This window comes from Temnothorax nylanderi, unplaced genomic scaffold (genome assembly GCF_030848795.1).
Source record: "Temnothorax nylanderi isolate EJ_2023f unplaced genomic scaffold, tnyl_v1.0 TNYL_tig0022_pilon, whole genome shotgun sequence".
NCBI classification, from domain to species: Eukaryota; Metazoa; Arthropoda; class Insecta; order Hymenoptera; family Formicidae; genus Temnothorax; species Temnothorax nylanderi.
The window spans coordinates 1,561,801-1,582,751 of record NW_027249084.1 but is presented as its reverse complement, the minus strand read 5'-3'; the positions used below and the strand labels follow the sequence as shown (position 1 = coordinate 1,582,751).

At 42.2% G+C, this 20,951-nt stretch overlaps 1 protein-coding gene across 4 annotated transcripts in view; it reads left to right on the top strand.

Annotated features, from left to right (window-relative positions):
* The first annotated feature begins 1,343 nt into the window (after window positions 1-1,343).
* Window positions 1,344-20,951, top strand: part of LOC139769442 (uncharacterized) — a 117,763-nt gene continuing 98,155 nt past the window's right edge. Inside the window, exons 1-2 of one of the 4 annotated variants that reach the window (XM_071700510.1) lie at window positions 1,344-1,912; window positions 2,112-2,260. The gene's annotated coding sequence lies outside the window, so the exon portion shown is untranslated. Of the gene's footprint in view, window positions 2,261-14,164; window positions 14,556-20,951 lie in introns of those variants that run through there. The other 3 variants (XM_071700508.1, XM_071700507.1, XM_071700506.1) reach the window with 3 other exon arrangements.

Below are 20,951 nucleotides of genomic sequence, written 5' to 3'. Positions count from 1 at the left end.
CAATCGAGAATTTGTAAACCAACATTCGAACCGTTGTAGAGGGGATTTCTACTGCAACTCTCGAAGAAGTGGCGAGCAATTTCCGTGGACGTTCGGATATAGCAGTGGCTGCTAATGGATCTCGTATATATTAAATATGTTTTTATATAGCATCAAACTCTCAGCTGTCAGGAATAATGCCAAAATCGTCAATGTATGCAATGCAATAGCATAAATACTGTAATTCAAAAGCGTCACGTCTTTCTGTGAAGATCCTGTACTTTACGAACAACAGCTAAAAATACTTGCGGCAAAAAATGACGATGGAGGTGCTATCAAGACAGCGATTTGAAGCATAAAATTGTTATGAATTAAACTCGCGTAACGTGAATAATCTCGAAGCTCTATATTTAATCATAGAATACCGATAACGGAAAAATATCGCGCGTCGCTGTCTGTTAACGTCAATCGATTTGAACCATTCTAATGTGACAATATGGCATTTGACGAATTCCAATTACTCTCCGCTATCAAGTATGTACGTTAAAAATCGCTGAGATCTCGCGTTACGTTATTTAAATCGCAAAAATCAGTCGTTGCCTCTATTTCAGTTAAATTTTATTATTTTACTCGCTACCTATTTTTCTCTTTCTTTTCCTTTTTCTCGCGCTGGAAGTTGCTTGCTACAGCTGTTTTTCGATAAAATGTAAATGCTGTACTCGTCTCGGGCGTATTTTACGGCTGGCGACAGTTACGTAACATGAATTTCTGAATATTGAGAAATTTCCCGCGACGCCGGGGGGATAAGAAGCGGCAGTTAAGCGTAAACAAGGTCAGATAGCAACCTTGTTTACGCTCGATAGGCATTCGTCGCGCGGCGCCTCGCGACTCGCGACGGCGGACGCTCCCTCGGAATAATCCACGCACCCGCGCGCCGGAAGGGTCGAAAATATTTTCGCGAATATCACGCGGACATTTCGAAATCGCGTGAAATAACTCGGTGGAAGACGCCAAAGCTGAGCGCGTCGCCGAGAAAAACAAGCAGGTCCGAGGTCGTCGAATTTTAATCGAGCGACCCGCAATGCCTTCGCGTCCGACGATGTGCGTGCGTGCCTCGTTTTTAATTCGCGCGTCTAACGCGAGGGGAATCGAGCGGACAGCGAGAATGTTTCCGGGCCATTTCTCGTGACGCAGGACGATATCGGAACGCTCGGAATGCCTATGCCCGTGCCGTAGGGCACGTTGCGAAATTTTGAAATCGCGCCACCGCGGCGCGGCGCGGCGCGGCGCCGCGCGAGCCGAGCGCCGAGCCGAGCGCGCCCGAGGAATGACGGAGCTAACCGAAGACGCATTCGAAACGAAACGCGTCGGTGGTGCGTGGTGCGTATAGTCGCGCGGTATCGCCGGTATCTCGGAGCTCCTCTCCTCGCGGGGTTTTCCGCCTGTGACAATCGCCATTGTCGCCGAACTGTGTGACTCCGAGACCGCGTTTTCCGCCGTGAGGATTCTGTCGAGACGATCGACTGCCCGCGAGTGTCGGAACTTTGATATGGCGCGAGCAATTCGACACGAGCTCGAGAGGAAGAGTGAACTTTCCTGAAGACGCGTCGCGTCGGAGCGGGTCGCTCGTCGAACGGTGTGCGCCCTGTAATTTCCCCGGGCAAATAAATCGGGAATCTTCGATCCGAGACTATTTTCGAGTTTGTGCAGCGAGAAGACGGGGACTTGAGCGTACGCGAATGTGTCGTATAACGTCTTGGGATCCCAGGTCGGAGTCGTCGCCGCGCCGCGCCGGCGACCGGCGACGCGGCGGAGGAAGGCGAGGCCGGTGAGGGGCGAGGACGCGATCCGTGCGATCGAGATATACGCTGCACTTCACACCGTACGTGCGTACAATGGCGTACTACAACTCGTGGCTTTTCACCTGTGCGACGTAAGTGTAAGCGAATTGGTAGACTATTGACTCGAGATTTTGAAAATATATTTGCGGTGTCGAAGATTTCAATTCTATAATAAACGCTCTAATTCTATAAAACGCTTTTAAAAGTTGAGATAAAATGCGAATATATCGCGAAACGTGCGTATTGTCTCGTGCCGCTTGACGCGTGTGCGTTAAATAACGAATTTCGCAGGTGTTTCGAAGAAATCGGGAGTGCGAACGAAACCGAGTGAGAGACTGTTAGACGTTCTACGTATCGAGGGTGATTTTCGTGGACCCCTGGAGGATCTGGGCGAACCTGGAGCGAGACCTGATGAAGCGAAAACGCCCGCAGCAGATTAGGTAAGTAGGTGCGTAAATATTTTTCTACGGTTTTTTTTTACAAATAATACAAAAATAAAAAATAGTAGGTTTCCGCTGGAATTTACATAACTTGTTTAGTAAAATTGTGTTTTCGATAAAGCCCCTGCGTATGGCGATTTACATATAGAAATAAAATGATATAAAAATGTCGAGATTTTTTGCGCAAGGTTTGACGAGTCCCTTGCGAGCTGTGCGTGGGAATAAACAATTTTTTGTACGAAATTACGCGTATGCTGAACAACGTGCACCTTTAACATCGACGATATTTTCTTGGGTACGCGTCCAAACTTGCAATAGATAATTTGCAATTTTTAATATTTTAACAGCGCAGCTTAATTTGTCGTTGATCGTATCATGGATTAAAAGAGAAAGGAAAGTGAATATAGTAGAAAGAATTTTTTATAAGACCTGCAGATATTATTTTTGCGGAGAAAATTTTTCCAAAGTTTTAATTTTCCATTTTGTCGAACTTACAAATGTCTTTGTTTTTCAATATTAATTGACATGGAAATAAATTGTGTTAATTCTGTTCTATTAATTAATCCTATAGGATTAATTGTATTAAATTAATAGTAATCAATAGCATTAATTTTATTCTATAGCTTATTTATAATTCATAATCATGATTTGTAATCATTAATTAATTATACATATGCAAACAAGATTCATGGTAATGCGTTTCAACCATCTATATGAAACGAGTTAAAAACAAGAGAACTTCTCTTATAATTGTTAAAAATATTGCATGTCTTTTATTTTTTTGGTCGTAAGTTGTTAATTTTACAATAAGTTATTAATTTCACAAATAACATCCCCAGTTCTACTTATTCTATTAATTTTTATATATTGTTTAATTAATTTGAAATTAATGCATATTTTGCGTTAAACGTTTGCGTTAACGTAAAATTAATTAATGTAAAAATTAACAGAACAAGTAGAACTGTGGCTGCTATTTGATCACGTTTCCTCCACGATCAGGGTTTTAGTAGTATAAGATTACCATGTACACCTCCGGCTTAATATACGTACTGGTGGCCATTCTGTCATTTACTTGGCCACGTCCTGCCGGCTTTATCTACTGCCAAAGCACCCATTCCTGTAATTAGATATTTAAGAGCACGTTACAACGCGATCGATTTCACGAGTATCATCAGTGCCATCAATTCAGGAGAATTCCTATCGTGAACTGAATATTGCTGTAGAGTAAATTTCTGCCATCCATTAATTTTGAACCTAATAGCACTTTAAAATATATTTATTTTAAAACACAACATATACTTAAAAAAAAACAATATATTATTTATAAATATAACGAAATATCAAAACATTTCAATTTTTTACTCTGATTTATATCATGCATTCTTTTAAATCATTAGAATTTTAGACATTCTCATATTTTGAGATTGAGAAAAAGATATTCGCTTTTTAAATCTTTACTTACGGCATTAGAATCAATCAATTAATTTTTATCTAAAGTACTTTTTTGTATCTCTTACGATATATGTTTACACTGAGAAGAAAATTTTATTTACATTGCTGCCAATAGCTTATTTACTTAATATAATACACATATTTATTTAGAATTCGATATTTTTACTTAATTTAAATAAAAATATTTAATTCTAAATAAATATGTGTATTATATTAAGTAAATAAGCTATTGGCAGCAATCTAAATAAATATTTTTTTGGATCTAAATATTTTTTTCCCAGTGATAGAAACGTAAAAGCCGCATCCTCTTAATATGCATAAAAATATCTAAAAAATCGATGTCTCTTATTTATATCGACATTATCTACAACATACATTATCTACTACATATCCAAATCTCATTAAAATCGAGGGGGACACTTGCCTACGTTTTCTTTTCTGTGATAATTAAAGGAATAAAGATATATAATTCCGTTTTAATTTTGAAAAATAAGAGATAGACGCGATACACGGAGTATCACGTTTTCATTATACTTTGAGGATCATGCCTCTGTACGATCAGTTAAGGGGTTAAAACGTCCTTCACTCCCTGATCTTCGCATAGACACCGGGATAAGCCCTCGCTGCGTGTGCTGACCTTTCATTGTTGAGGTGGGCCAGCTTCGTTACGGTCTCCAGCTGACACGGTCGTTTTCGTAATTAGAATTTCCATTTCCATCCGCTCCACTCACCGTGTTTTTACTTCTGTTTACACTTTCATGTCCGTAGAAGCGTTTATTCCACAGCGCGCGCGTACGCGTATACATTTTCCTCCTTTCCCCCCCCCCCTGCACACTCGGTATACGCTTCAACCCACATCTACGAAGAAAACCCGTGAACATTAACGCGTTCTCGTAAGCTCGCTTTCGGCCGCCAGCCTTGGTAACGACTCTTAATCCACGAGAACGTTAATCTGTTTCTTATGCATCCATGCTTGCGCTCGCTCTCGTAAATTCCGTCACCGTGCCGCATCCGTATCTCAGCCCGTGATATTCCAAGCTGTGTCAGACGACACCTGCATGCCTGCAAAAGGTTTTACGTGTAAAGTTTGAAGGTTTATTCCGAAAATTTTCGCCGAATTTAAGACAATTCCAGATTTTCAATTTCTGTCTCGAAAATATAGTAGAATGGAAGTTTTTAAGGGAGAATTGCGCGTTTTTGTTAGCCTTTCAAAATAAAACTTCTCTGAAAATCATTTTACAATTTGTTCAACTCGCGATTTACATACTTGTAATCTTTTGTTTACGAATTTTTAATATTTTTTTCTTATTATTGATATTCATATAACGTCCGCCAAACAGCGCGATCGTACTTCTTCCATTTTATGTCGAAAAGTTCCAGCGAACGTCGCGGTAACTTCACTTATGACTTAGTTTCCACTTGGTTCACCACGCAGATAATTTTTATACTTTTTATGATAGTATTATATTCATTACATCATTTTTGTCAAAGTTTAAGCAGTTTTCTTTACAATAGCCCCATTTGATTTTAATGACTTAATATTTATTACAGATTTTTTGAAAACGCTTGGACACGTATAATAGTTTATTGAAACATGAAAAGATTAAAGAGATGTCATTTGCGCGTAAATTTGGCGCGAGGCACGAACGTACTTCTTGATAATCACGTTAATTATCGCGCGAGGCAAATTCAATCGACGTTGATGATATCCCGGTGCGTTTGCCCCGCGTGCCGATGCATTATTTCCCTGTTTATTCACTTAATCCGGTCGTCGTTCATCCCTGAGTTTCCTATTAAGGACTGACCGACGACCATTCCGACGGCGGACTGATCTTCAATTTAGATCTCGGTCTACCGTCAACCCCCGTTGTACCTCGGCGTGATGCTAGGGACGCGAGATTAGGTGACGTCTTATGTACTGTACAGCACCGGGATTATAGGCTATAAATGCGCGGATGTACCAACGTTGCTAGATGATACGTGTGTACGTCGCCGTGTGGCTTTGTCGTGTCCGCCGGCTGTCACGGCCATTCCCGTAATGGAACGTTTGCTCCAGATTGAGTTTGCCCTCCGGGTCCCTCGCAATCGGAATGTAAAAGAGTAACTCTGCTTTCGCTCTCAATACATTTCAATTTCTCGTCCCGATTTTTCACAAAGAAATAATTGGGGCTGTGTTTCGAGAGATACTAGAAGGTTTTATTTTTATAAATCTAACAAAGATTTTGATTTTTCCAAGATTGATGTATATAGGTCGAAATATTGAACTAGAAATATTGTATTTGTAAAGTCTCCGTCTATTTTCTTTCCTACAAGTGTGATACTAATATGTTTCGTGTAACGATATCGTAGGATAGTAACTGCTGCCGGATTTTTAAAGTGGAAAAAGATACGAAGGATTCAGTTTTACTGCAGCTTGTACAGCCGCGAATCGTGACTTCCCTTCGACGATTATCGTTACCGCCCCCCGAATGCGGATTGCGATTCCGTTATATGATCGAAACATTCGACTTTCGGTATTTTAAAATGGAAATCCGATAGCGCGCACGGCAGCCGAATCAAATTACGGCCATATCGCACTTGATTCGCACCGTGCAGATATTATATATGCATATTTATGGACATTTACTAGATGCGATTCGCAATCGATGGAACGGCTGGCGATTTCTTCAATCGGCGTCGATATCATTTCAAATTACTAGTTGTGTAATTAGCGAATTTGTAGTCAATTTGCGGTTTTAGTTAGTCACCAAATAGCGATAATCGATGCAATTTCCACGTTAAATTATAATATAAATAATATGCAACACTCTGTGTTTGTGTTAATTGGCCAAATCGCTCGCACTTTGATATCATTCGTCCTCGGAATCAAATGCACGTTTGACAGCACGTTTGATAGCACGTTTGATAGCACGTTTGATAGCATGTTTCCGTTTATCTTCTTTTTTAAGTTGGCTATTAGATATCTATGGTATTTAAATGATGTGTCGTTTGATGTGACGCACATCTTGTTGCATCTTCATGTGATTCCGTCACACCTGGATAACTCGCAGACAGGACATCGCGAATCATATGTTAGATGTAATATACGTTACGCATGCAAATGCAATCACACATAGACGGACGTCTAGCAACTGATCGTTAATCGCATCTCTCGTAATTCGTAATCGGTTCCTGAAATTAAACGACGTCTATCTTTCCGATTTTGCCCATTCATTTTCTGAATCTGCATACCCAGGAAAACGAGATCTCGAGAGCAAAGAAAAGTAAGATAAAAGATAGAGCCGAGAGATAATCGTGATAGCAGCGTGAAAAGAGAAGATAATGTCGAAATTGTGCGCCGACATTTATCTTATCCTTAAAAATTTTCTTTTTATCCCTGTCACTGATCTTTTTTGTACCTTTTCTCTTGTTAAGATATAAAGAATTACAAATCGAAGTAGCATGACTTGTGTTTAACGGGCCAAGGTCCAACCTCCATAAATTCATTTTGCCGTCGTGTTCTCGCTACGAATTTATTTTGTTACAACGCATTTGTCCCCTCTCGCCAATCGATCGGAGGATGTGATCCGGATGCCGAATTCTTGAAGGTTTACTTTGGTCAATCTCCGCCCCCGTCTTCGTTCGGGGCGAACACACGATGATCGGGGGCAACGTCGGCGTCGCCCATCGACGACGGCGACGGCGACAACGACAGCGTCGAGCAGACTTTTTGTCATGGAGAAAGGGGGAAGTCGCGGGAGAAGTAGGATCGACCTTCGGGTTATCGGGAATCCCAGTGCGGTGAATCTCGGGAAATTAGTGTCGACGAGTTTCCCGCGCGATTTGTTGCTTTTCCCGCCGGGAATGGCGAGAAAAAGAATTTTTGCGTCAACAGTGTTTACCCGCCGCTCGGGTTAAATTCAATTTAACACTTAAACGGTCGCGGGGAGGGATTTATGCTCGCAAAAAGCGGCCGAAAACTTATTTCTCGGCAAAAGTAAAATTGAAGTCAAGGCTAACATAGCTAGTCGACAGAAGTTCAAGTTCTGATATTCTTTTCACTTTTTCGAGGATTATCTCGAGCACGTGTTTAGATTACGTCGCGGAATTAGCGGGACCGAAACAATTGTATCCCTATTAACGAGGACAATAATTATGCCAATGGCTTCACAACCTCGCTACAACTGATGTCGGCACGAGAACGCACTTGAAAATCATGCTGTGTAGTTCGCACGTGTTCGCGGTGTATTAAATAAACTTTCGCGATGTCAGGTAATCGAGAATCGTCGGTTCAAAAGGGATCTAATTGAATGGACGTTGTTGCTCGTGAAATGAATATTCCCCCAGTTATTAGATAATATGAGCCGATTAGCTAATTGTGCTTGGATACTCTTTGTCAGAGGATGCGTACCTGTAACTCTTTGTTACAGAATCCTCTCTGTAATTATTGACAATATTTAGCGCGCGGCTAATATACGGCTCTTTGTTCAGTACGATCACAAAAGTGGATCGTTTTCCCGCAACGACCAGTCGATGTATGTTTTTTTTTACATATACGTCATAAAATATCTTTAATGCACTTAGGTATAAAATATGAAAATATCGACATTCTTTTATTGTACCTTTATAATGTCGGAAAAGCCGCAACTCGATTAAAAGTATGTTTATGTTGAAAATATCTCGCTACCTTAATGCCACAGGAAGGCAGGAAGGTAATTGCATTCTGTCAAAACCGTGTATAACCGCGCCGAATAACGTTGGAGACAACTAATTTCTATCCAGATACATTTAAACAAGAATTCATTCGTATGTGTACAGTGTATGCAATTTGGATCCAGGATGACGAAGAGTGAACCCGGTATAAATTCGCCTTAAGCGATACCTAGCTGAGCGTGAATTCGTGCGCGATTCACGGCGCTTAACGAAGTTTGTAAAACAAGTGTCGCGTTCGTGCGCGCCTAATTGCTACTTCATTCTAGCGTGGAGCGGAACTTAAGGACTACCGGAAGTTCGCCCGTGTAATGTTGTATCCGTTGTTACGTTCTTATACGCTAACTTGCACGGGACACTGATACTTGGCCGATGAGCTACCAGCCGAATTCGAGACGACTTCAACCATCGCGTTCCACGTAATTGTGCAATTATGTACATAATGTATATAATAACGAAATGTACTCGACGCTGCCGCTTTAAACTTTTAACGCCGGGTTTGCCGATTAAAGTGAGCGCATTGAACGAGCGAGCAGTATCCTATCTGGGTCTGTTTAAAATTTCAATTGAAACTCGTCTGGGCCATTTAGCAGAAAAGTCAGGAAAGTGTATAAATAAAAATGAAAGAGGCACCCAAGAAAAGTCACCGCGCGAGAGATCTCGGCGACGTCGCTTAATTTAACGACGATGAATCCGTTGTCCCACGCGGCAGCCGTTTTATACAAGGTGGCCAGTTTATACTGTAGACTGGAAATAACTCCCTCGTAAGCGATATGATCTTGCTGAGGTCGCTCGCTACTGTAAGTTAAAATAGCCTTATAGAATAGCTTGAAATATTTTCTCCTAAAAAGTAGGATGATTTATATAAAAAAATTCGCAGACTCATATTTATGTGATACTTTAAAGAAAAATATTAATTTATTTTTATAAAGTATGATAAATTTTGATAGCATAAAGTGTGAAGGAAAAGAATATTTAATTTAATTCTTTAGGTTTTACCGTAAAATAAATTGTATCGGGAATTTTTTAGCCGCGTCGCTTTTAGTACGCCGTGATCATAATTTGTCGGAATGCCTTTCCTTCCTTGAGATAAGCCTATGTTTCTGACGCGCTTTTTATAAAAGCGATACATAGATGAGTCCTGTTCGCGCAAAATCCATCGCACTTAGGATAATCTTCAACATCGTTTTCATACATTGTGTTAGTCATATATTTATTCGCCGGCAACATATAAACAGGCGGTCTTTGTTGGGCGAGGGCGAAGGAACTCTCAAGCGCCGGGATCAAGGAACTCGACCCTTCTCGCCGGGATAAAGAATCCTCCCATTCTCCTCTTCCCTGTTTCGCGTTTACGCGTCTTCCTGGAAACGTAGCCGTTTCTTCTGCCGGATTAGTGTACGCGCGGACCGGCGCATTTAGCGAAATTAATGCTCTCGAAAGCGCTCCTTAGAAATTGATAGCATGATTCATAAATTTTTATCAACCGTGTCCTTAGAATTTAATTATTTCGAACGAATTTATCAGACGGCGTTAAATCTTTATAAAGAATGACATTTGGTATAATGCGCTCACATGTTTTGTTAAGTTTTGTTTACACGCTATTGCACCCTCGTGGTAGAATGTTGGGGAATTTTCTGGCAAACTACGTGCCGAAAAAAGGAGCAAATTTCGCGTTAAAACGAATGGCCGGATTTTTTTCTACGAAAATTGTTCGCCGTGTTTCGCGTAAATCGGGAAGTAGCTTGCGGACTTTTCCGTGGCGCGGAGGTCCTCTCGGCGAATAAAGCCAACGCGATTATAAAGGAAAAGTCCTGGGGATATACTCGCGGTTTACGGAACCGGAACGAAAGTCGACTTTATATACCGCTTTTGCCGCCACCCCCGTGCATACAGGGTGGACACAATTCTGTTTGAGAACTTGCATCAAACCCCCGTTGTGTACATTTTTAATTCAATATTCTACGCCTCTGCCATCTCCGATGTCAAAGGGACGCGATAATCCAATTGTGTGTCCGTTTTTAAAAAGAGATTGCAGAGGCGTTGTTAATAAATTTTTTATGCAGTACTTGGTTTCTTATTGGTTCTTGCTTATTAATTCTTGTATTTTTTCCAAATTGTTGATAACATACTTGCTCATCTCATATCTTCTTGTGCCTCGATTCTTATCTCTCAGATCCTTCGATACACACTTTTTTTGAAGCATTTGCCAAAGGAGGAAAAATAAAAATTCTTATTTCTACTTTTCTTTATCTTTTCGTTTCGGTGATATTCGTTCGTTTCATAAAGACTCTCTCCGTCTCTCTTTTGCTCAAATTTGTGCGCGTGTAAATATTTGCGTAAAAAAAGAACACTGGACATATCCTGCATCTATAAATACATTTTTCAGCAAATGATAACGAACTTTTATATTTTCGGTGAGGTTTCTTCGTTTCCGGAAAATTCCCTCGGTGGTTCAAAAGGACATGCAAAGCTTATAGCTACTGCGCGCTCGAAGGGGTTAATATTAAGAGCGCATTTGTACGTGTCGCTTCCTCTTCTTTTTCCTTGTCTGCCTTTCTCTTTCTCTCTCTCTCTCCTTGTACTATTCTCTCTGTTGGTAACTCGATTTTTTTCAATAACAATGCCGCGAGTTTTTTAAGAGAGCGCGTTATCGATACGCATAATTGTGCATAATTATTAAAAGACCGAGTAATTGATAAAAACGCGATGAGATATTTTTGTCCCAAAAAGATTGAGAAAATAGTACAGGTGTATTGTGTAGAAACTATATAACTCACCGTTATATGAAACATTCTTTTCGGATAATATACAAGTTGCCGTCATCACGTTCCAGTCTTCTACATTTTGAAAGCCGAAATAAACTTGCGCTTTCTGTATAATGTATTTGACATATATGCAGCGCATACTAAATCTGATGTATCTGCAATAAAGAAACGCTTGTTTTACGATCAAAGAATTTTAAACGGACATTTATCGACAAGTTCATAAACTTCACGAGTTCTAGGAGCGTAAAAATAACCTTTTATAAAATGGCAAACATAGTTACGCGAACTAACTTTTAATTCGCTGAACAATAATCACCGGTTGGAAAATTGCTTAAAAATAAATTGGAAACAAGGCGCGTTCGCTTAATGGTCCGTTGTTGGCGAGTTGAAAAAAAATAATTGTTCAGCTTGGTCAACCTAAAAAACAGAGACTGCGAATTTTATTAAACCGCGTTGTACACTGTAATCTATAAATCGAGCCTGTTTTTCGCGTCGGTTTTCGCGCAAACGTTTTTAATTTTCCAAATTCGAATGGATTTCACGCGTACCTACCGTGCACATTCGAGATTCGTGAGCGTTTACGTGTTTTTCTTGTTTTTTTTTTTTTTAAGTAAAAACGAGATGTCGGAGGAAAGAATCTAGGAGTTCTTTTCACTTTTCTAAATAAGGTACATTTCACATTGGCAACACTCTTTTCTCCACTCCCACGGCCCGACTAAACTTATCGTGGACTTTTCTTTCTCGCCTTTAGCAAAAAGCGAAATCGTCTAATGAGAGAGGACTCGTCGCGGAAAAATGTTTTAATCCTTTAATTGTTGTCGAGGCCTGGGAGGATCTTATTAGAGCCGCCTCTCTCACAATCGCGAACAGTCTTTAAAGAACAATCCTTATCAATACGCCATTATGCACGACGGTACTCGTAATGACCGTCTTCTTTCGGTATCGTTAAGAAACTGTGCAATTCATCTTTTCTTGCGTTTCGAGTCCTACTAATTGACGACAAAGACGAGCTCCTTAGCTCCCGGCGTATCGTTACGGCGCGGCGGAAGGGATAAATATGAAAATAGTGCGCCTGCAATTGAAGCACGTTCTGGGTTCGTTATTACCGGGCTTCTATTTAACTTTCCAGTTGCCTGCTTTGTCCTTCGGGAGCCGGATTCCCTCCGCTAAGAACGATCAGAATATTCAGTGACGTATATACATGCATAAGACGGAAATGCGTTGCTTGTGCTGTTTGTCCTGCAATCGCTTTTTGGGTGGAATCTTCCTGTGAGAGATTGGAGGAGATTCGTGCACTTTTAATTTCATGTTAAAAATAAGTTTTTGTAACTCGGATAAAACAGATTTCTATCTGCATAGAAATAGCTTATTTGGCTTATATAAACGGAATATATTCCTTCTTGCTTATTTTATCACATCAATCTCACGCGTCAAAAAGAAAAAGAGTATGATTAATACGACAGACGGCGAATTTGAACTATCTTTTACGTGTACGGGTACGTTTTAATAATTTGGCCAGTTACAACATCGGCTATAAATTATACCCTTAACTAATTTCTTACGCGGCTGCGTTGCGGCTGCGGTGGTAATTTTGACGCTTATCATTATGTGCGGAACGTTGTATCGCGAGTGCAGCGTGTTAAAGTGGGTTTCGCGAAGTAGTTTGGACCGCAAACTCTAGATGTTCCAACGGATATCCACACCGGATAAATTACAGGTTAAATTCGAAATAATCGAATCGGATCCTTGCCGAGACAAGGTAGAAAGTAGTGTCCGATGTCACGGTGTCTTCCAGACAGCGTCATGTTCAAGTTCACAATCTAATCGTGGATATAAGACGTCTTAAAGATGTCTTTAAGATTTTTATGTCCCGATTTTGTTTATGCGTGCTGTCTGGGTTCGCTGACCTGAAATAGCGATCGCAGCGTTTCGACAATTCTTTCATTTCTTATAATTGCCTAAATGTCTCATTGCCAGCATCGCAAATAACGTTAATAAAATTGTTTTTATTACTAATCTATCAAGTGGATGGAACTTTAGTGCGTGAAATCGACAGCTCTTTTCTGAGAGCTTTTCACTTTGGGCAGAGGAGGGGGCGGGGAGGACTTTTCTCGCTCATTGTGCTTTATTGCTATTACAAAAAACAATAAAAACGTCGAAATCGCGATGCTATTAGCGAACATAATGGCACCGTCACCCGAACCCCTAAATCAACTCGACCTTCCTCTCGCCACGTGGCAGAAGACAAACGCCGGGGCATCCTTCTCTCGCACGAGCGGGAGGAAATTCCACTCCTGGCGCGTACTTAAGAATTAGCCACACCCCTTAACATTCGCCCAACTTTCCCCGCTTGACGGGGAGTGACGACTTGTCACCCCCGCCATCGATTCCTTCTTGATTTTCGTCACGCGCGCGCGGATCTCACACGTCCCGCATCCGTGCCCTCATCTCTCCGTTCGTTTCTCTGTATACGCGTAAAGTAAGGGCGGGAGGAGTGAGAGGCGAGAGGAGAGGGAGAGACACGCGTCACGCGCGTATAGCGCGCGCTGCACGCCGCGCCGGCGATATGCGAGCCGCGCTACTCGGCAAGACAAACGTTTTTATTACGAAAAATCAGGAGGCGAGACGAAATCTAGGGCCGCGCGCGTGCGCCCCGCCGGCTTTCGCCCCTCGGGGGAGGGGGAGTCGCGGGAAATACCCTCGTTGCAGATAGGGTTGGGAAGAGGTAGGGCGCCTCGGGGGCTCCCCGTCCACCCCCGCCAAGTTCTCGAACCCTATGTATCCACCATACGATCCAGCCAGCCAATCCCTACTCTCTCTTTCTCTCTCTCTCCCTTACACCCCGCCACTAGCGCCGCTCGTGGCGAGAATCCTCCCGCTCGGTCCTCTCCGTCACTCTTCGTGTCTCCCTGACCCCTTCCCATCTGGCCCGCGTGAGGGGGTGGTTGGGGTGTTGTCGGAAGGGTGGAGGTGTCAGGCGCCAGTCGCTGCGCGAACGCTGAGCTTGGGATTTCTGTCGTCCTCGCGCGATTTGTTTTTTCGGTCCCTCCTTCTCTTCGGCCCTCGTTATAGTTTCCCGTCACTCTTATTCTCTCTCTTTCTCGCGTACCGTCGATCGGGATCGAGAGATCCTACGGATGCACGTGACCTCGTTCATCTTTTTCTCCGTGACCTCGAGAGAGGTGCACCTAGACGTACAAGGGGGTGATTGTTCTCGCGTGTGCTCCACAAAAACTTGGAGTGATCGAAAGCCGGCAGTGCGTGGAAGGATGTAGATCTTGTGTCTCCTGTCTGGTGCGAGGAATCCCCAGGGATACTGGAAGATGCTGCGTCCTCTTTCAGGATATCCGCGGTCATGGCGAACGGCGTCTCGTGACGGTTCGTGAGAGGTAAGTGGACCGATCCCGATCGAGAGGAAATATCCTGCGGGTAACACGAGGATCCTCGCGTCCCGTGAAATCGTTGCTCCAATCGTTGGAGAAGGATGCCGCGATCGACTCCCAAGATTGGAGCACCCCCAATTAAAGATGTAAATTTACTTGCATCATTGCGTGAAGATTGAAAAAGTAGCGCGAACCTATTTAACGGGCTGCTTATTTGATTTGGGAATTCGAGGAGAAAGGCGGTGTAAACTTAATTGAGAGTTTGGCCAGGAAGTTAAAGAGTGCCGTGAACTCGGTTAAGAAATTTAAAAAAGTAATGCGAATTTAATAACGAGTTTGAGCAGAAATTATAAAAGAGCGGGCGCGAGTCTCGCAGGGGCTTCGCGGACGGGGAGAGGCATGAATTTAATCGTGTATTTTGAATGTATGAATTTAATCGCGAATCGGAAGAATGGCGTAGATTGCCGTAGATTTAATTGTAGCTTTAGCCAGGGGGGAAAAAAAAGACTGGCGTAAATTAAAATGCTTCGCGGGTGAATTTAAAGAGTGCCATAAATTTAATTGCGATAAGACCATTAAAACCGTACGGACCCGCTGAGGGAAGGGAAGTGGCAACGCAATAATTCAGTTAGAATTTGCTGTATCCACTTAGACATGCTCGACTTCGTCTCTCTCTCTCTCACTCTCATGTAAAATGGCGTGAGTACCATTATGCGGCGACTCTGTGGTCTCTGTTACATCCGTAATGAATCGAGTAGGCCAAATTTGTAGTTAGTCCGTTTTGTCGAAACTAATGGCAATGCCACGGAGGGTGATGGCAGTTCACGTCCTCGTGAACGAGAATTGCTCCCGTGTAATCGTCCACGCGGAATCCTTTATCCCATTAGTCGCCGAGATCGGCAACAGCGTTAATCTCGTCAGCGCGCGTTCCGTCCCACCGTCTCGCAGTTAAATCGCCAGAATTTGTTTAATCGCGACAGACGGTCTCTCTATTTTAATCGATAGCGTCGCCCATTATCTACTCGACTCGTGACAGCGGCGCCGTTGTCAGAATTCGCCTCTCGTAATCAGTTTGCAGGCAGCTCGTCGCTTCTTGCTTGTCACGTCGCAACATAATCACTGCCGTGCCTCGCAACTGCCTCGACACACCGCAATTTCTGTTGCATCACGCTTATTAATCGGCATAAGCACCCCGCCCGGCTTTTTCATCGCGCGCCTCGCGTTTCCTCGCGCGCGAAATTACGAGTCGACCCGCGGGTCGCTCCGCGCCGTTTACCCTCGTCTCGCCGAATTCATCATCCCGCGGCCGCGCGAAAGTCACGCGATACCATTCCGCATCCAGGTCATCGCGTGCCCTCCTCCCCTCTTGTCCTCTTCTCGTTGCCCTCTTCGCTCGGTGCTCGGAGCTCCTTCAGCTTTGGACGGGAGCTCCCCTGTTGGCAACGAGAAGAAGAGCAGTCGATTAAACGAAATTAATGGCTTCGGCCACGATGCCGATCCGAGGTAATTAGAAGAGAAGGAGCGGGAAGAGGATGAAGGGAGAGAGCGGATGCGTTCCGGTCTGGTGCTCACTTTTTTCGTCTCTGTGGCCAAGTGTCCTTTTTTCTTTCTTTATCGTCGAATGTTCTACCAGTAATGGCATCTCCGTGAAAAGTCGAATATGTGCAAGGCGGGATACCGTGGAAACCGTGATATCTCGGGATTCGTGAAATTTAAGAGCGCGATGCTGGAACTGCAGAAGATAAAAGCTATAGGTGGGGAGTTATGGATAGGTTTTACTGCTCAGATTCGCGCGCGCGGGCTCGCGCGGGCTCGCGTAACTCGCGATTTGTAGAAACTGCGATTTGTAGAAGGGCGGTAGCTGCGGATGTTAGATTCTCTCCGCGCGAGTTACGATTCGCGGAATCTAATATACGTGCAGCAGCAAGCAAGATACGCGGCGGCAAGCAAAGTCTGTAAAGGTTTTGCGGAACGTGGGATTCGTGGGAAGGAATCTGCGGAACCTGCTGCGCTGTTTGCGCGCCGATTATTCGCGGAACTTTAAATTTTCGCGAAAGCCTAGGATATCTAGGCTTTGTGAATTCAAGGAAGCTGTGTGGAATATGGACGATCGAGATTTCCTAGAATTTAAGAGGATTGAAATCGGAGGATCTTTCGCAGCCAGTATATGTGTGATACGAATGTGGGCCGAAGCGTGAAACGCTGTGATATATAATGGAACTTAATCCACCTTTGTCATTCATATGCAGATGACACTATCGGCGAGTAATCCATCGCGGAAACTTCTGCGATTCATAGTCACGTGGAAAACTTTCCACTTTCGCGTGAAACGTGACGCATGTCGCGGAATCTCGCTCGATAGCCTCTGAAAAGTGTCTAACGGCTCCCGGCGAACTTCTCTGTGTAACACCGGACGTAATTTTTTAAAAATAATTTTATATAAATCGTCAACACAGAGCTCATCGTAGCGCAACAATCGTCGAATACTAATACCGTAAACTTAAATTCTATTTTTATATAATACCAGTATTTTCAATATACCCATTTTTTAATGCCAGCGGTTACATTTTGCAATCGTAATGTTCGAATTTTTGACAATAAATATTGAAATAAATATCGAAATTTAGTATCGGCTGTGTAATATATCGAGAAACAATTCGGTGAATCAATATTCACGAAATACAAAGTTCGTAAATGAATAGAGAGATAAATGGAATATTATTTTATTACAGCATGTGACGTGTGGTTGATAAAAATATCCGCATTTCTCCGCGGCTTCGTTTCTCATTATGTTTTCGCGTAATGGAATTGTCCCCTTTTGTTTCGGTGTATTTAACATTAGCACGTTCAATCCGACGTGTTACTTATGTAATTGTTTTGGCGCAGGGGCGAAAACCGAGGGTTTGTAACCCTTAGTAACCCGAGGCAGACCGACTGCGAGCGGGGTTATCGACCAAGTGGTGGTCTGGTTTTTCGGGCCGGCGACTCGGCCGTGGGGTGTCGACTTTTTCCACTTGAATTTCCGGCGGATTTTGACACGCGCAGCTGGCTGGGTAAACAGAATTTATCGATTTCTTAGTACATTTCAACCCTCCTGGCAAAAAGCCGTCGCGGATATAACTGTTTCCCCTTTTTTTTTCTCTCGCTCGAACTTGTTAGGTAAAAAATATATGTATATGTGGGGCCGGTGGTAGAAGGTACGAAAAATAAAAAGAGGGACGTTCGATTTTAGGAAGAAAATCGAGAAATAACCGTAGGAATAACTATTGCGCACACGAGGTACACGAGTAACAAATTGGAAATACAATAACGGGACAGTATTGAAATCCTTTCTGATCCAGCCGAGATTAAACCGTAGAGAAAATGTATTCGCGAACACAGTAATTAATACTGACGGCGCGGCGTGGCAATAATTAGCATAAACAGTAACCATTAATTCTAGAACAATAACTAATCAATTGTTCGTTGGACTAGGTTAGTATTAAATTTCGCTGCTTGCTCGAAGAGATAGTATTAATACTAATAGGTACCGCGTTATATTACAACGCGTTATAGGGGGCGAGTTAACATACTTGGTCTATCGGCTCTTTGCCTTTCAACTCGTTCGAAACTTTTCGAACTTTCTCAGTTTCGAAATCCTAAACGGAGATAAGGAAAGTTGTACAACTTTCGGAACAACTATTCCCTTTTAAGGTTGGACACGCGCGCGCGCGCGGAGTCCGCGGAAAGACGTTTCGGAAAGATCGAAACGGGCAGATGGAAATCCATTTGTCGGGCCGGCGCGACAACATCGTCGCGATATTTTCCGGGACACCCCATGTAGAAACCGCGAAAAATGCGGCGCGACGTAAATATCCGTTGTTACGCCGCGCTTCTTTCACATGTAAATTCTGCAGGACGCATATAAATTGCATTGTTACACGCATTGCCAAGATTTTGCCTTCATACGGCCGGGATCCTCGTCGATGATACGGCAACCCTCAAAGTCGCGACCGTATTCCATTTTCACGCAAATTTTTCGCCGCGAATAAACTCTCGTGTATTATGACACATATATAATCGCCTCTGATTTCGTCATTATGCATAAAAGCCATTTTTATCCCATGGTCGATGGCAAACCGTAATTAACGTTGGACTCTCTAACGTTAATATTAAATTAATACACAGAGAGAACGATTTCTTTGGATTTAGTAATCCTATTTGTTTGATTGACATTTCTTTCATTGAAACAACATATGCTTAGACGAAATAATATTTTTTTGAATGGAAAAATTTTTGTTTTTATTCAAGAAAACTCTATTATTTAACGGAAAAGACACTATTATTTGAAGTAATATCTCCCAAACAAATAATATATTATTTGGTTACAATAAATGTAATAAGCGTTTTCACCGCTAGGCGGCTGCTAAACTCGTAAGTCAAATTCGACCAGAGACCAGAGACTGTATATAAGGCCCCACGGCGAAAGCGTCTATCACTCGCAGTTGTACACATCATTGGAATCCATCACACCGGTCACTCGAGTGATGGAGATATGACAATTATTTATTATTTATTTATTTATATATGTAGCAGTCAACCGACTACCACATATATCATATATATAAATAAATAAATAATAAATAAATGTTTAAGACATTTTTTATAAAGCATTGATATTTAAAGGAAACAATAGTATTATTAAAGCGATAGAGAATATGTTTTTCGTTTCAAACAATTTTTTTATTTAAGACAAAGATATATATTCTTTGAAAAATCAAACAATCGTATTTGTTGAATCAAAAATTTGTTTGTTTGGACTATTCTAAAAGATACATTTCTTTGAATCTAATAAAATTTATTAAATCCAAAGAAACCGTTCTCTCTGTGTGTATATATATATATATATATATGTATATATATATTAATGTTAAATTAACTTTTTTTTTAAATTTAGTATTAAAATCCCCCAGAACGAGAACATATCTCAATGAATGGCATATTCCTTGTTTCGCTGTCGCATGTAATACAATAATAATTCCGGAGTGATGATTTCTGTTGAAATAGGTCGAAAGCAGGTCGAAAGAGGTCGGGAATTGGCCGGAAAGTCCGAGGCAGGTGACGGAAATGCGGTCCGCTTCCTGTATCGAACAATCGAAACGCGGCGCAACATGCGTGACGAGCCGTTCAAAAGGCACACGCAATTTGACGCATTGTGGAGCATATGCTAAGGCCCGATACCCCGCCACGGACAATATATCTCTTTTCGTCCGTCACGTGTTTGCATTACATTGACTATCAATTCTTAGGAATATGTACCGGATGTACCGCCAGCTTGTATAGCGATATAGGAAGGGAATAATAATGATACACGCACCGGCGCGGAAACGCGTAGTTGAGAAAATTATATACAGGGTAATCCTCGAACAACACGATTAATTAGTTGAAAACCATGTTATTCGAGGTTTAGGATTCATACCATTTTGGAGATTACGTTCCGTGCTATTGTAAGCCGTGCAATTCAAGACTCCAGATCCATATAAAATTGGGTATTTGGTTCCAAGGGATTATTTAAAAATAAAAAAAAGTTTTAAAAAGTAAAGTTGTCGCATTTTTTACCGTGCTACTCGAGACTCCGTTCAATTCAAGCACCGTATAAATTCGAGGGTCATCTGTATATCGTGGTTAACGAGTTTCAGAGAGGATCCGATAATTATAGTTGCTATAATTTGGTCATAGGCATATTGCATTTTTTGCAACATTCGTGCACAAAACTTTTCAACTTTTATTCCTCGACACTTACCTTCTCAATTGTTTTTGTACCATTGCGTCGAGCCGGAACATTTACGCGCGCATAAAGGCGGCTTTTAATTAGTCACGAACTTCCGGTACAATGCCGCCATTTTTAACGAAGCTCATTCATTACTGCGCGGCCTGCGCTATCAATTACAGTTCGTCAGTATTAATTGGCGGCTGCGTTGAGAAGTATGGCATTGAAGGAAAAGTTTCTTCTTGCCGACATGATTAATTCGCTGGATGTTGAAATCATTTTGAAGATAAACGTGACAAAAAGCGAAAAGGAAAAAAAGAACGAATTGCTTGTCATTGTTTGCCATCGTGTGTTCAATTTGCATATTTTTAAATTACGACTCGTGGATTAAAGAGACAGGTACACGCGAAGTTACGGGGCGATACTCGGGCGTAATAACCGCGTAAAGGAAAGACATATTTTTAGCGCAGCGTTTATCGCGCGTACGTTTCGCGCCGGTTACAACCGCTATTGTTACGGTTACTAAACGCACGTTTCCTGTAATGGCGGATGTCGCAACAATGCGATTCCTCTCGGAAGGTCGCCGCCGAGCGTTCCGCTATTTCATGTCGATAGGATCTCGTTTATCTCCCCTCGAGGCCACGCTGGTAGCT